Here is an 11,218-nt window from a genome sequence, read left to right as displayed (position 1 = left end):
AAGGGTTATTTGAGAAAGAATATACACCTAATTGGTCAACAAAAATATTTATTATTAGCGAAGTTATTCCATCTAATCCACCTACGTATAGAATTAAAGATTTAGAAGAAGATGTGAAAGGTAGATTTTCGAACCAGAACTATTAAAGACGAAACACAAAGATGAAAACTTGGTGGAACAGGCGTTGAGAAAGAAAAGTAACAAAGTATACGTTAAATGGTTAGGGTTGGATGATTCACATAATAGCTGTATAGATAAAAGTAATGTAATGTAAATATAAATGTTGTCTTTTATGGAATAATAACCATAAAAGGTTAGGAAAAAATACATTTATTTTTAATAAATATGGCTAGTATGGATCAAAGTTTGAATGAGATATGTTACGAACAGATTAAAGATATCTATTGGTATGGTATCTTTTGTGATTTTAAACTGATTATAGATAAGAACACAGGTTACTTCGACGTTACTAAGTTGTGTCAAAGAGACGGTAAAAGGATTTATCACTGGTTAGAAAATAAACATTCAGAAGAGTTATTAGATTACTACAACAAACTTCAAAGTTCCCAGGATTCCGACCACTTCAGAAACTCATCTTACAGAGTAAAACTAGCTGGTAACGAAACAAAGTTTTTTAAAAAATATTTTCTAAACAATAAATACGAGTACTATGGATAGTTTAAACGATATTTGCTACGAACAAATTAAAGATAACTATTGGTATGGTATATTTGGTGATTTTAAGCTGATTATAGATAAAAGGAAAACACAGGATACTTCAATGCTACTAACTTATGTGGAAGTGGTGGTAAGAGGTTTGATAACTGGTTAAAAAATAAAGAATCGCAAGAGTTGATAAGTTACTACCAGGGGCGAATTACCGGGGGGATGAGGGGGTTTTCCCCTCAATCTCATTTTGTTCCCCCCAAAGAAGCCAGCTAAAGTATCCCCACCGGGGATGCTCGCTTTCCCCCCAAGCTATGCTCAGTATAACTCCAAGTTTCACTGATTTTTGTCATTTCTTGTAAGTTTAATCTTCTAGCTGTATTTCGAAATGATCGGTGGAAACTATTCAGTTTTGGTCATTTCTGCTTACCACCTAATTGCCCGCTATTTTCAACGTTGTTTAGTTGAACTATATTATTATGACTACGGTCGTTACTTGCAACTCTACCTTCGTACCCTTCAGTTCGTCATCATTCGTGAATTTGAATGTACTAATTGCGCATAACAAAGCCACATATGGATTTATAAATGTTCTTAGCGGTTGGCAAAGAAGAAGTAAGCAAATAGCTTCTTCCACCATACTTGGCGAAGTTCGGACATGTCATATTCATCCTCTACATTTGTATCGATTATCATCTTATTTTAAGTTTTGTTATAACAAGTTATTCATTTTCCAATGTATTCTTTGTTAGCACATGGTCTTCATTCCGTAGTAGTTTGTGTGTATGCAACTCAAAAGTTGCATTTAGTTTGTGATAATTAGCATAGTAATCACTGCCTTTTACAGTTTACGGAAAAGAACTTTTGAAACTGTAAAACTTACTCAAAATCTGAGGTATAGGTATTCTCTCGTAACTATATGTTAACGTACACGCTGGGGATACGCTTCTAGTGAGCAGACATGTTAGTGAAGGTGATTTTTAGTTGAATAAACGAATAATTGAAGATTTCTTTCAGCATTTGTCAATACGACTGGTTATTCGTGTCATTGTCCGTGTCTATGAGCATTTCAACTGGAGCGGGTTTTGTAAAGTTAACCCTTCATTTTTCCATCTTTCATTTCGCTGCAAAGTTTACTGTCCACGCTAATAATGTCTGAAAAACTTCAATGTAATGTTTTACTTTATTTGAATAACTTAGCCCATAGTGAATCAACTCATCTGTAACCTAACAGTAAAGTAATTGTAAGTGTTGACTTCCTGAGCCCCATCACGGAATCGATATTTCGAGAAAAAAGTCGTGAAAAGCGCAGCTTTAGCGGGAGTAGAAGCACAAGCTCGAAATTTGAATCGAGAGTTTTTTAATATTTGGCCTTCGATTTGACCTTGATGTCAGAAACCGGGACCAGCTACAATCCATTTCTTGTTTGACAGGCTAATATCTAGATTTTTTATAAAGTGTGTTCGGTTTAACTGAAAGTTTTAGTGGTTTTCATAATTGACTGAAGTAATTTTTTCTTTTTCTTTCTTTCTTTTTCTTTCTTTTTTTTTGCAACCTGTATGTAATAAAGCAAAGTGGAAGATTTCAATATGAGTGGAAAAATTAACATATGCTTGTGATCATGGCTATCGCTCGGGCCGAATTATTAACTAAATAAACCTTAAAGAGCTACGGGGACAAGAGTGAGTACAACATTTAAACACGTTCAGAAAGGTTCGTTGAGGTGTGTATATGTCAGACAATATACACATACATAGTTAATGTCGGTATTTATTAAATTAATAAATCTCTTATTTATTACAGATATATATATATATACAGGGGTGTAGCCAGCAGGTTTATGTAGGAGGGGCCCGTCGTTTTTGAGGGGGGGCAGCTACAATGTACAAAGACAAAAAATGTGTTGCTGCTGGTGTTTTTGAGGCCTGAAAAATAGGAAAATTCTGGTTTCCTTCTGGAAAACTAAAAACCCTATTTTAGCTTCTTCTTCTTCTTCTTCTTCTTACTATTTTATTATTATTATTATTATTGTTTTTCTCCATAAATTACATTCAAGGTAGTTTTTATTATGCTTAATCAAGAACTACTGCCCGGAACCAAACGGGACCCACTTTGTGCATAACTATAAAGGTAACCAAGAAAGTTCTGTTACTTTTCGTGGAGGTCTGTATTCAATTGGTCCTCACACCGTGAGTTCAATGCGAGTGGAGATAAGGCGAAGGTCAGTTGTTGGTGTGGGTATATCCAACATACTACCTGGTTGTGGCAATTCAGATACACCGTGAACTTGCGTAAGGACAGAGGGAACATGATACATCCACAGAGCGTCATAAGGGCATGTATGCTGAACGAGTTCAAATGGAGGTCAAACGCCGCTGCAGCGGGACAGAAGATATGCCAGGCCTTTGGTGAGGGTGTCGTGACGACGCGAACTGTGCAGCGATGGTGAAACATCGTCCGGCAGTTTATGGACGATGATGAAACATCCGAAACACCACGTGCCGAAAGACCAACATATGTACAAAGAGGAACTGGGACTAAGATTCAGTGTGAGTGGAGAAACCATTCGGCAGCACATCCATCAACTTAGGAAACACTACAAGTTGGGTCGAGGGGTCCCACATGTTTTGACTCCGGGTCAGAAGGAAAAGCGGCAGTCGTCTGTGTTTATTTACTGTTTTGGAGCAGTTTCTGGACAGGATGTTGACATCTGATGAAAAATGGGCCCTATACGAAGCGCCACGGCGCCGTCATCATTGATTAGCATCCCATGAACCGATTTCAAAACAGCCAAAACTAGCACTGCTCCCGAGAAAGGTCCTTCTGTGTGTTTGGCACATCGTGTATCGGGAACCGCTACCAGCTGGTCAGAGTGTCAATGCAACTGTGTAGTGTCAGCAGTTGAGCTGTGTTCAAGAAAAACTCAAAACTCTGGAACCATCACTTCTGAATTGCAAACGGGTCCTCGTTTACGGGACAACGCAAAGTCCCAAGTGGCTAGGATGGCTCAGGACGCCATTCTGCGCCTTGAATGGGGAACAATATTGCAACCACTATATTCCCCGCGTATTGCACCGCCCGATTATCACCTGTTCCATTCTTTGGACAATCACCTTGGAGGACGCCAGTTCAAATCCCTAGTAAAAGAGCAAAATGCACCTGATACCTTCTTAGTTTCACGGCCCACCATGTTCTACCGCGATGGGATCCATGGCCTTTCAGAATTTTTGGGAGAAGGTCGTCTATGCTGATGGGGAATATTTTCGATCTTCCAGGTTAGGTGACATATCGATGTTCAAAGGTGGTGGGTGGAAAAGCAACAAAACTTTTCTTGGTTACCTTTGTATTTAAACTTAACACCCTGTATAGAGAACCTATCTACACAAGATTGATTTTCTTTGAAATTTCACTTAATTTTCTTACGGTTTCCTGACAAAAATATTTATTTATTATTCGTGACTAAAAACAAAAAAAAACATAATTATTTTATTATACTGAGTAGAAATAAAAGAGTGATCCTTTCCTTTATCCTTTCCAAACCTTTCCCTTATTACGCAATCAAGTGTCAAAAGAGAAGTCTATATAAGCCTCTTAATGAAGCAGAAGAAAAATATCCAAATCATGAGATAATATACGAAAAGTTTAAAGATCCTAACAGTATTAAGTTATTCAACTTGATAGAACAAGAACTAGATATTCGTAAAGGTAAGGGTAATGAGTTTTGGACATCCCTATCAGAAGAAGATTTGGTTAAAGAAATTGGTTGTTTATATGATCGGTTAATATCTAATCCCATGTAAAAACTTTTAATATAACTTTTATGATTATTACTTCATAAAAGCTTAACATCAATCTTCGCTGTTGTTAGCTCCAATGTACTATCCTAACTCTATTCTTCTTCTTCTTCTTCTTCTTCTTCTTCTTCAATGTAGTCAAAATGAACCGGGCTATCAAAATCAAGATCTTCTTCAGGATATTCATTGTTGTTATTGTTGCTAAGTCTAATAACTGTTCTACACAAAGGACAAATGTTATTATCTCTTAACCAGGTAAGCATACACTCACCCCAGAACATATGCTTACACGTCGTTTTATACAATTGAATTTTTGCTTCTTTACATATTGGGCATTCTTCTGAGCTTTTTAATAGGTGCAAACCAGTTGAGAGTAGTATTAGCTTGTTTTTGAGGGAATCGTGAACATGCTTATTTACTCTTAAAAATTCAAACATATCGATCTTACTTCTAATTTTTATTAGAAAGTCTTCAGAGAACTTCCTATCGCAACAAGTGTATATTATCCTGTTTAATTCTAAACCTTTGCTTTCGAACTCGAGGATGAATTTTTCGCTTTTATCGTGTAAACTAACTTTTGGCCAATAAACTTTATTTTGATATTTTCTCACGTGTGTTTCATCTAGCAGTGGTGTAATATCGTACCAATCGATAAGAGAATCAAATTCTCTCAAGAAGGCTGTTAGTTCTTTTCCTGAGATGCGACAACTTTTATAAACTATGTCCCAACAGAGTTTGTCTTTAAATGCTTTTAGGAACGCAAATTTGAGTAAATCTGTTTGATAAGAAAGCATGCCCCAATGTAAATATTCTTGGAATTGTGTACAAACCTCAATAGCTTGTTTTTGCGAATACTTTCCATAGTTATTTTCTTCACTAAACACGAACCAATCAATTTCTTCTTTAAACTCATTAAGAAAATCTTCACTCATTTGTTGAGCGTATTGACAACCCAGCCACTCAGTGCCTAGTTTGGGGATGCGAGTTTGAGTGAAACTGGATGCCTTCCACTCACCATCTAGAATGAGTGGGATAAATCTAATATTCATATGCGAGAGGTTTACCAAACGGGGATAAATACAAATAAGAAAACGTTAACTTCATTTAATTGATATCACTATATTTCTCATAAGTTAGATTTGACTGTAAGATTTCGTGATACTTTTAATAACGGATATTAGGAACGTTTGCCAGACGAGTATCGCAACGATCGAGTATTGAACCTTTGAGCCCTGAGTAGGTGTAACACATACCTGAAGATTCTGGTGTCGCTCCAACGATGACCTGGTGTCGAACGTAGCTCCTCTATGATGATACTCCTGATTACTGGACGGCGAGGACGAGCATTGAGGTATGGACTCCTCTCAAATGCTTATCTGGACGTAACGTTCTACGTGGTTTAAATAACGTAGTTCACGATGACTTTCCTTTGGCTGTCATCTGACTGTCTGGCGATTTTTAACTAAGATCTCCAAGTCTTAATCATGGACTGAATTTGACTGCTCCTGACTGATCACCACTGATCTCCAAGGACTGATCTTCCAGAACTGATCTCCAAGGACTCCTCCTGAACCTCTCTCATCCTCTGGTTTTGCTGAGCCTCATCCACTTCTGTCGTCTGCTTGTCGTCTGCTTGTCGGCTGCTTGTTGGCACTTGCGACCCCTTTTCACATGGAAAAACAAATTCCTTCTATGTGTCAAGACTCAAAAACTGCAACCCTCGACACACTCAGATTTCTCGATTCTAAGCAATTTCCGCATATCCGTGATTTCGTGAAATTTGTGAAATCTTACAGATTCTCTTTGTACAATGCACAGAATCTGGCTAATGCGAGAATAGACGCATTGTCTGCATTACCTTCCTGCATTGCCAGACTCTCGACGAAGACATTCTATTAACATTTTATTTACAACATTATGCTGACTCTGGATTAATAACATTGTGCAGCTTGCATTATATCTCATACACAACATTCAATCACCTTAACCTTAATATACGATTCTTGTAACGTAAACATTAAAAAATAAAAATAAAATTGAAAATATACAAAATTATTAACTCGAAAAACGAGTCCTGTCACAGTATTCATACGTGTAGTCTTCCCAATGAATATGTTGTCTTGTATGTTCTTTATGGTTTAGTACGAATTCTGGTTTTAAATGATGATAATACTGTGAACCATACCTTCGTTCACACAATTTCTTCCAGAAAAGTTCTTCCAGTATCACCATACAATTTCTTCCAGTATCACCATACTTATTAATAATGTCTTCGTGTTTAACTAAGTCTTTTCTGTTTGATAATCTGGCCCAATCGATGTGTTCTTCATAACGTTCAAGAAAAGAAAGTGATAGTTTATGATTTGATGTAACTAAATACCAAATTATCTTCTTTTCGAAGGTATGTAGAAAGTCATCGGATACGTTCTTTGTTTATGAAATTTGTTTCCATTCTTTGAATTTTCGATTACTATGTTCATCTATAACTATATCTCTACACAGCGGATTTTGAAAGTAGTTTACAATATGCTCAGGATTTAATTTTTGAATCATATCTTTTATAAGCTCATCTTTATTCGTCATTGTTTTAACTTATTTACTTGGTTGTTGTGAATTTGCAGCAGATGTTGCTAAAGACTTATTTCTGTGTTCGTTAATTAAGGCTATTATTTCTGGCCTTCCTAAGTTTCATATAACCACGTATTCTGTTCTTTCTACAGTATTGTTTAAGTTGGGGAATAGTTTTCCTTTCCATAACGTCGTTTTTTATAATAATATGAAAATAATTATTCATTTTTGTTAAATTTTGTATATAATAAATATGGAAGGAATGTGATACAGAATAAACGTAACCATATTCATGAAGGTCTTAAACTGATAACCACACTACTGGAAAAGCAAATATTGTTAAAAGAAAAAGAAATGTTATTAAAAGAAAAAGGGAATGCAGCACTAGAAAGATATACACCAGAATCAAATTGGGATAGTGACAAAGAGCTTGAGCCTAGAAATTATAGTAATGATCATGATGAGGTAGATTTGTAAAAAGAATAGCAAAAATGAATTTGTTGTATTTTATTATTAGTGACTTTGATGGGGTAATCCCACGAAAGCCCTGTTCTAATACAATATACTAATAAACATTAAGATTTCCCACGTCACATGAGTATTAGCTGTTGTATTAGATAGCAAAAATGATTAAATTTATTTCTTTTATATAATAAAAACGAGAGAATAATAATGAATAATTTAATTAAACATAGAGTAGTTGAATTGAAAAACTTATGTAAAGGAAAAGGGATAAAAGGCTATTCCCGATTAAGAAAAGCAGAACTTATTGATCGTATTAAAGAACATGAAGATAAACAAAACAGATTAAACTTTAGGCAAACATTTCCGTTTCAAGAAGACCTCTTTGGAAAACCAAAACCTAAGAGATTAGGTAGGAAGAGAGGTTTAAAACTGTTTCCATTTAAAGAAGAGATATTTGAAGAACCAAGAGTGAAACCTGAATCAGTACCAATTGATGTAAAGCTCCAAGAAACGGAAATTAAATCAAGATCAGAAACATGGAGATTCAAAACAGATTACAAAGAACATGATCCTCTAGAACAATATATCACTTCAACATCAAAGGCTTTAATAAATAGATTAAAAATCAGCTTACAAAAACATAGTTCGTTAAAGGTTAATATTTTGATAAACTGTCAATATAAGAAAGGTAAAGAAATTCAAAACTTTTACTTCAACACTAGCAGCAAAGAAGTATTCCAATCAACCAATCTAAAGGAGTTCATAAGTGATGCTAAAGAAATATTACGAGCAAGAATGGATGAGCTCCAAGCTAGAGGTTCTGTATGGGATCTTACAAATATAAACTACATAGAGTTACCTCTTAATAAATATGCACCGTATAGAGGATCATCATACATAGAACTATCAAATAAAATCAAAAGAAAAAGCCTGTTATTAATGTAAAGAATGAAGATGAAAAATGTTTGTATTCAATTGCTTCTGCATTACAACCTGTTGAAAAACACCCACAACGACAATCAAAGTACAAGCTTGTTATTGAAGATTTGGAAAAAAAGATTAAAAGGTATCGATTATCCTGTAAAACTAAGTGATATCCCAAATATTGAAAAAAGACTTGATATATCGTTTAAGGTTTATACATACGACGAAAAATATATGGTGTAAAAACAAAAAAGACACACATGTGTAATTTATTATATATAAAAGAAGAAATTAAAACACACTATTGTTGGATTAAATACCTAAGTAGATTAGTTAGCACCCAAATAACAAAAAAGAGAGCTCGAAAATATTTGTGCGGTCGATGTTTATTATACTTTCACTCGCAAAGTGCATTAGATAAATACGAAAAAGATTGTTCTACTCACGAAGCTGTTAAGATAGAAATGCCACCAGAAGATACATACGTTGAATTTCGGAACTAGCGATATACGATGAAGATGCCATTTGTGATTTATGCTGATTTCGAATGTCTATTGCATAAGGTTATGAGTTGCGAAGAATGTTATCCAGAAGATGAATCATATACCAAAAATATCAGCAGCATAAGCCATCTGGATTCTGTTACTATATTGTAAAAAGTGATGAAAGTAAAATAGATCCTGTTGTGTATAGAGGTAAAGATGCAGCTAAGAAGTTCATAAGAATGTTAAAGAAAGAAGCCAAACAAATATCGAACATATATAGAGAAAATAACGAATTACCTTTAACAGGTAAACAGTTAAAAAAGTTCAACAAATCTAGATGTTGCTCTTACTGTAAAGTAAAATATACTCCAAAAAACGTAAAGTTAAACATCATGATCATATAACAGGAGAGTTTGTAGCTGCATTATGTAACAACTGTAATTTAAAAGTTAGAATACCGAAGTTTGTACCAGTGATTATACATAATTTATCAGGATATGACTCCCACTTATTTATAGAAGAACTAGGATGTAATAAAGAGCAAATAGAATTAATACCTAATAACGAACAACGTTACATATCATTCAGTAAAAACGTTGGAACTATCAAATTAAAATTCGTAGATTCATTTAGATTTATGGCATGTAGTTTAGACAAATTATCATCAAGCCTAACAAGAGAACAAATGACTCACACACAACACTTCTATCCTATCGAAAGGAAATTTAAACTTGTAATAAGAAAAGGTGTTTACCCGTACGATTATGTTAGTGACTGGAATAAGTTTAGACAGAGTCAATTACCCCCAAAGAAGCATTCTTCAACAAGCTTACTAACACACATATAAGTGATGAAGATTATAAGCATGCAAAGAAAGTATGGAAAACATTTAAAGTTAATAATCTCGGACAGTACCATGATCTATATCTAAACACTGATGTGTTGTTATTAGCAGATGTGTTTGAGAACTTTAGAGAAACATGTTTTAAAGCTTATGGTCTTGATCCAACTTGGTATATGACAGCACCAGGTTTAGCTTGGGATGCAATGTTAAAGACGATAAATATAAAACTAGAGTTACTAACAGATTACAATATGGTCTTGATGATAGAGAAAGGCATAAGAGGTGGAATTTCACAATGTAGTAAAAGATATGTAAAAGCAAACAACAAATATGTGGAAGGTTACGATGGAAATAAAGAAGATTCTTACTTAATGTACTTGGATGCTAACAACTTGTATTGGTGGGCAATGAATCAATATCTACCGTATAAGGGATTTAGATGATTAAGTGAAGAAGAAATAAGAGTAACAGATTTCACAAATATACCTGATGAGTTGAGTTGATTTTAGTTTAGCGTTCCGTTCAGCAGCGAGGCTATATGAGACGTGGAACTACTGATAAACGTAAAATCCGAACCACATGAGCTCCCGCCGGGAATCGAACCCAGGTCTCCCACGCCGAAGGCGCGTACGCTAACCGCTTAGCCACGAGGGTTCCTAATATAATCCCTTCAAAATATAATCTCTTTCCCAGCTTAAGAAGGGATTATATTTTGAAGGTATTGGAAGAAGAAATGGAGAATAGAACAATAAGGAAATGGATGGAAGACAAAGTGATAAAAGCATTAAAACTGATATGGGAGAATATTGTGTGTACGACAGGAGAAAAATTAGTGAAAATAAAGTAAGGACTAAGTATAGGATCGAAACTAAGCCCAGTGTTATCAGAAATTGTGATGAATAAATGGGAACAGAAAGTTAAAAAGGAAGGAGGCGAAAGACATTATGTTTTGCAGGTATGTGGATGATTGCTTAGGTATTTGGAAAGGAATGAAGAGACAGTTCGAGCAATTTGTGGGAAGCATAGAAGATAAAGAAAAAGCAATAAGCCTGGAGGTAGAATTAGAGGAAGAGGGGAAAATAAACTTTTTAGATATGACAATAAGGAAAGTAGGAGGAAAATTCGAAACAACATGGTATAGGAAACAATGTTCAGCAGGTGTTTATTGCCATAGAAGAAGTGATGTAGATGAAGGAATTAAAAGGAACTTTATTAGAAACATGGAGAGAAGAATAAGAATGATAGACAGTGATGACGAGGAGAGAAAAGAAGACATAGAGCAAGTTCACAGTTTATTAATGCAGAATGGATATAGTGATAATAGATTGAAGAAGAATAGCAAGAAAGAAGAGGGCAGAAGGCAGAAGGAAATAAGAGAAGATAGAGAAGAAGAAAAGAAAAGATGGTCCGGGATAGAGAGCATAGGAGAAAAAACGGAAGTCTTAAAAAATTTATTGAGAAAAGGAGGAGTA

Source organism: Thermobia domestica, chromosome 17 (assembly GCF_964235325.1).
Source record: "Thermobia domestica chromosome 17, izTheDome1.hap1.1, whole genome shotgun sequence".
NCBI classification, from domain to species: Eukaryota; Metazoa; Arthropoda; class Insecta; order Zygentoma; family Lepismatidae; genus Thermobia; species Thermobia domestica.
This window is presented reverse-complemented; position numbering follows the sequence as displayed.